The sequence below is a fragment of the Fukomys damarensis genome, unplaced genomic scaffold, assembly GCF_012274545.1.
Source record: "Fukomys damarensis isolate Sample0158 unplaced genomic scaffold, DMR_v1.0_HiC HiC_scaffold_27, whole genome shotgun sequence".
Taxonomy (NCBI): Eukaryota; Metazoa; Chordata; class Mammalia; order Rodentia; family Bathyergidae; genus Fukomys; species Fukomys damarensis.
In genome coordinates this window covers 43,614,589-43,620,735 of record NW_022900939.1, presented here as the reverse complement: position 1 = coordinate 43,620,735, position 6,147 = coordinate 43,614,589, and the positions used below count along the sequence as shown (strand labels likewise).

Below are 6,147 nucleotides of genomic sequence, written 5' to 3'. Positions count from 1 at the left end.
TTAATTTTTTTTTTTTTTTTTTTTTTTTTTTTGGTACCAGAGATTGAATTTGGGACCTTGCACTTGAGAAGCAGGCAGCAGAATCACTGAGCTAAATCCTTGGCCCTTGGACTTTTTGTACCACAAATGTTTTGTTATCTATATCTATAAATGTCATCATTTATTCTTTCTTTCAATCCAACTAAAAACAAATTTTTGTCAAAATATGTCATTTTATCAAAATTTTAGGCTTTTAGTCTTGCTCAGTTTTATCTGTGTATGTGCCTGTGTGTGTGGAGCACATTTTTAAATAATTTATTCCTTGTATTATGTGACTCAGCTTGGCTACATTTAAGTGATTACTATTTGCCTCCTAGAAGATTAATAAATTATTTGCATCCTCCATTCTTCACACCACAGGAAAGACACATTTCTTGTTTCCATCTGAGGTCATTCTCTACTGTGAAATAAATAAAACCTAAGAAGCTCTTTGATTCTCCTCCCTCAGGTGATCAGAATAATTGTCCTAAAGCTGTTATTACATTGAACAATTTGGATGTTGGTAGATAAACTCATAATTTGCTTTAAGCTCTTCCAGTGAGGAGCTATAAATAACACCTTAATTTTTCAACCATTTGCTTTACTTCCAAGATAACATTTTCAAATTAAAACTAAATATATTCTGACTATTTTTTGGCTTTTAGTTATATTTTCCTTTTTTAAAATACTTGGATACTAAAAATTCTTCCAATGTAAGTAGAACCTATGAAATATCAATGTAATTATGAAGAAGAACATAGGAATATTGGTTAATTGATTGTGAACTCTACCAGGAATCAAGTTTTTTGCTACTTACCATGTTTGTAAGGTAGATTAGCTGGGCATATTTTTAATGAAATATAATCAACATTTTTATCGGAAATTATATAACATTAAAAAGTGAAAGTTATTGGGGAAAAAATTCTCCTTTATGAAATGATTTCCCATTGCAAATACTCATATGTGTTTGCACAAATGTATATATACTGCTTAGATTTTGAGTTTTCTTCTAAATTTACTACTTAGTAACTGAAATAACTACTAGCACTGATTAACATTATGATATAGAGAGGTAATATATAATACTAATACAATTAAAGAAAGTTGTAGACATCCTGACACTTTCTTTCCAACGACGTAAGCATATTTACTATAAGATACCATCAACCAGAGCCACAGTGACTACGGATATTTCCTTTCCTGTGTTAGGTGAGTATTTGTGTGTTAACCATTGCTTTTTCTTTTTTGCTCAATGGTGAATTGCAGGTGTTCACACCTCTCACCATTTAAAGAACATCAAGGGAAAATTGTGAGTTTGCTATGCCTGGATTTTGCACTTCCCTCTTCAGTTCGGAACCTCTGGAGCTGAAGCCTGGAGAATTACATTTCCTGGAATCCACTTGCAATCAAATTTTTGGCTCATTTAAATTAATTGGAAGCATGTGTCAGGGATTTCACTCAGTGGCCTCATGCCTGCCTTGAAAGTGCAAGGTCCTGAATTCAATCCCCAGTACAAAAATAAAATAAAATCAATCAGAAGCCTAAATATGTAGACGTAGAGTTTTGCATTTGGTTTATAAATATTCTGCTGAGGATTGCCCTTTTCAGTACTGTAAGTGCTAAAAACTTCGAAGGCAACTTTGTGAGACCTGCACTTCAAGTCCTTTGTCATTTACATAAGCATCCATTTTTTTTGGTAAGTTTAAACCTATCAAAAGAGCAGTAGAAATTCCTAGTTTATTGTTTCAGTAAGTAGAAGACTCCAGCAAGATCTTTTGAAAACTAAATTTAAGAATGACTGCAAATGTAAGGTTAGATTTCTAATTGTTTTCCTTTAAAAATTCTACTTATAAGATATAGCAAATCTACAGGGTGAATGTCAGGAATTTTGATCACGGCAATCATGAAAATATATTGCCATAGTAATATATCCAGAGCTTACAATAGAAAATCAAAGCCTGTGCAAGTTGAGGGGTTTATCCAAGTTGGGACCCATTTCACTTTGACAGGTACAGGTATTATAACCTGTTTATTCTGATTTCTAATTTAGGTGTCTCAAAGTTACCTACTTCAAAACAAGCAAAAACGTATTAAATTTAAATAAGTAAGTAATACACCAGTGTTGTGGAGACTAGGATGTGGGTGGGTGGGTAAGAAGTTGCCTTTCAAATGCAATGGAGGGGAAGGACATTTACCGACCCACTGCAGAGGGAGTGCAGGGAATGCAGGAGAGGACACAGACCCTCTCCGAGATGACCTTTACTCTTTCCTCATGCCTCTCTCCAATTACAGAGCCACCGATGAATTTGCAATTGAAATTCATATGGAAAGATCTGACGTGAGAGGAGAGCAGAGACAAAATCAAAGAAACGTTGTTGTGCTCGCCTGAAAGTTTCCCCGAAAGAGAGCTGGAGCAGTGGTAATGCTGGTTGACCACATAATTTTATTTACTTCATTTTACTTAATTTCCCTCATCCATTTGCTGTTGCTAAAGGGATTCATTTGTGAAACATTTCTTCTAAACTGATGTATGTCACTTTGGGCACCAAGAAAATCAAAATTTTTGACAGTACATACTTACAGTTCACTAGCTCAGTTCAGACTGAAATTTCACATTGTTACTTTCTTACATGTATTGAGCTAAATTAGCAATTTCTTTTCTTTTTTTAGGAAGATAATTTAAGTGTGTGCCTTTTGCATACAACAAATAGTCCTTTTTTTTCTGATTCTGGGGATTGAATCCAAGGATATATATACACGAGGCAAGTACTCCTGAGCTGGATACACATATCCCCTCTTCAACAATTCTATTTTGAGATGAGGATTCACTACTAAGTTGCCAGTCTGGCCTTAAACTCGGGATCCTTCTGACTCATCCTCCAGAATGGCTGGGACCACAGGCAAGAGATACCATGCTTAGTTTCAGCCACATTCATGAAGTGACTGGAAATACACATTTCCCTGCTAAATGAACACATGGCAGTAATACATGAGAGGTAAGTTACTTAATACTTTAAATTTTTCATCAAATAATGTAAAATCTACAAAAACTATTTGAAATTTAAGAAATATAATTAATTTACATGCATTTTTGTTAAATATACTGGAATAGGTAAAATGCCCCAGTATTAGTGCATCCAAGCCAACATCTTTAAAAACTGATGTTTATGGAAACCGAAGTTTCATGAATTTATAGACAGATGCATGATTTATTATCATGGAGTTGTTCATTATTATTCTTTATCATCCTTTGTCTTGGTTACTTTTCTCTCCTTGCTGAGACAAAATGCCCTCACCGAGGTTGGAGGGCAGAGGGCTTCATGTGGCTCACGGTTTGCGGAGGTTTCAGGCCATGACCTGCTGGCTCCCAGTCAGGATGGCAGAGGAGAAACAGCCACAGCAATGGAAGGCAGCAAAAGCAAGAATAGACCTTAACAGCGTCTGTCTGCTCACTTCATCCTCCTCGGACTACCAGGGTTAGGGCGGAGCCAAACCAACCACTCGTGTAGGGTGTCCTAGCCACACAGCCTTAATGCCAGCACCACACACTAGATTCTCCCACCTGAAGAAACACTGCATGAGACCTTGGGGGACATCTAGACACAAGACACAGCACCATTCAATTACTTTAATTAGTACCTAAATATTGTATTTAAAAAAGAAAATTATTTAAACCTTTCTACTCTTACGGAATAGCTTAGTTTAGATGCCTTAAAAATAGCATGAAGCTGTGCTCGCTTCGGCAGCACATGCACTGAAATTAGAACGACACAGAGAAGATTAGCACGGCCCCTGTGCAAGGATAACAAATTGGTGACGTGCTCCATATTTGTCCTCTTTAATAAATGGTGTTGGAAAAACTGGATCTCAACCTGCCAAAGATTCAAACTAGACCCTTATCTTTCACCATGCACTAAATTAAAATCCAAGTGGATTAAAATCTAAATATTAAAACAGAAACACTAAACTTGCTGGAAGATAAGTTAAGCAGAACTCTTGAAGACATCAGCACAGGAAAAGACTTTATGAACAAATCCTCAGTAGCATGGGAACTAGCAGAAAGAATCAACAACTGGGATATCATCTTATTAAAAAGCTTCTAGACTGCAAGAGAAACCATCAGCAGAACTAAGAGACAACCCAAAATGTGGGGAAAAAATTTTTACCAGTGGCTCCTCAGAAAAAGGACTATTATCTAGAATATATAAAGAATTTAAAACAATTAGCCCCCCCAAATATAAAGACCCAATTCAAAAATGGGTATCTAAAATGAACAGACATTTCTCAGACAAAGAATTAAAAGCAGCAAATAAATATATGAAAAAATGTTCCACCTCACTGGTCACTGGAGAGATGCAGATGAAAACAACACTGAGATTCTACCTCACCCCACAAAAAAATGGCTGCTATCAAGGAATCACACAGTAACAAACCTTGGCGGGGTTATGGGGAGAAAAGAACCCTTCTCCATTGTTGGTGGGAGTGCAGACTGGTGCAACCACTATGGAAATCAATGTGGAGATACCTCAAAGAGCTGGGACTAGAGGTTCCATTTGACCCAGCCATCACTCTGCTGGGTATCTTTCCAAAAGAATTAAAAGAATCATATCACAGTGATATATGAGCGCCTATATTTATAGTGGCACAGTTTGTAATAGCTAAAACTTGGAAACAGCCCATTTGCCCATCAGTTGGAAACTGGATAAAGAAGATGTGGTTTTTCTATAAAATGGAATACTACTCAGCCATAAAGAATGAGAAAATAGATTCATTCATAGGAAAATGGATACATTTTGAGGATATGCTCCCAAGTGAAATAAATAAATCACACATGTGTAAATACTGAATAGTTTCTCTAGTGTGAAAAACTATAATAGTGCAAAAGATCCTAATGAGATAATTAACAATGTGAAACAGGAAGAAAAGGGCTAAAGGTGTAGGGAAAGTGGGAAGGGTAGGGGAAAGGGAATAAGGTAAAAGAAAAAAATATGAGAAAATGGAAATAAAATGTTGGTAAATGGGGAGGGGAGGAGGGTGTGAAGGGAGGGGAGGGACAAGAGGAAAAAATAAGAACCAAGACTTGTCACGTAAAGGTACAAGATCCCAATGATGAATGGGACTGTGCTGCATGCCTAGAATGTATCAATGAACTAAATTTAAAAAATAAAATAAAAACAATAGCATGAAGCCAGTGTTGTGTGTGTGCTATGGAATTATTGCAGGAATGTAAATACATTTATAGGAGCAAAATCTTTTCTGTTATTCAGGGATACAGGGTGTTTGCCAAGCAAGCCAAAGGCCCTGGGTTCAATCCTTGGGAATCCAAAAACATCATAAAGAAATACATAAGCCATTGTTTTTTAATGAACTTCGACACCAGTCTTAAAAAGACAAAATGGAGTTACACTAAAGTTTCAAGGCAAAACCAAGTAGTTTATCGGAACTTCTAAGAAACGTGGAGAAAAATGTCAAATACCCCTCAAGTGCCAGTTTTAGGAAGCTACTCCTGCTTAAATCTTTCTTTTAAAAAATGACCACTTTTCTTTTCTTTTTTTTTTCTTTTTTCTTTTTTCTGTTTTTGCTTTCCTGAGCCCTTTTCTGTCTATAGATGCCAATTCCTCAGTTCGTCTCATTGGAGCAACAGAACGAGGTGCTGCCTGCTTTCAGAGTATCAAATAAAAGCCAATTAAGATCTTTAAGCTAAACTTTCGTAATTTTGCCTTTGAAGGAGGCCAGACAGCAGAGGTACTGTGTCACCAAAATCCTCTGCCAGGGTCTTTGGAAACTCCAAAGTCTTGGATCCTTTACTCAGCAAGGAGGGAAGCCATCTCTGCAGCACTCTTCCTACAGCCTCCTGTCAGGCAGGGCCCTTTTCCGAGATCGCGGAGGTGCTGAGGGAGCTGGAGGAGCTTGGGTCTGTGCAGCGTGAGTCCGGAGCAGAGGTGCTGAATGGATGGCGAGGGCAGAGGGGCTCGCAGGGGCGGTCTTGCTGGCCGTCGCAGGGGTGTTGCACGCGAGCCGCGGGAGTGCAGTCAGTCGTGCAAGCTTTGAGGTCCACAAGGGCTGGGGCGCTCTGGGCAAAATACAAACATATTAAATGCAAACCTATTAAGGTTTGCGAGGGGGCGC

General features: G+C 37.6%; 1 non-coding gene across 1 annotated transcript; it reads left to right on the top strand.

Annotated features, from left to right (window-relative positions):
* The first annotated feature begins 3,748 nt into the window (after positions 1-3,748).
* On the top strand, positions 3,749-3,851 carry LOC117283586. The gene has a single exon (XR_004514615.1). It is a non-coding gene; the product is annotated as a U6 spliceosomal RNA (small nuclear RNA).
* Positions 3,852-6,147: the final 2,296 nt, after the last annotated feature.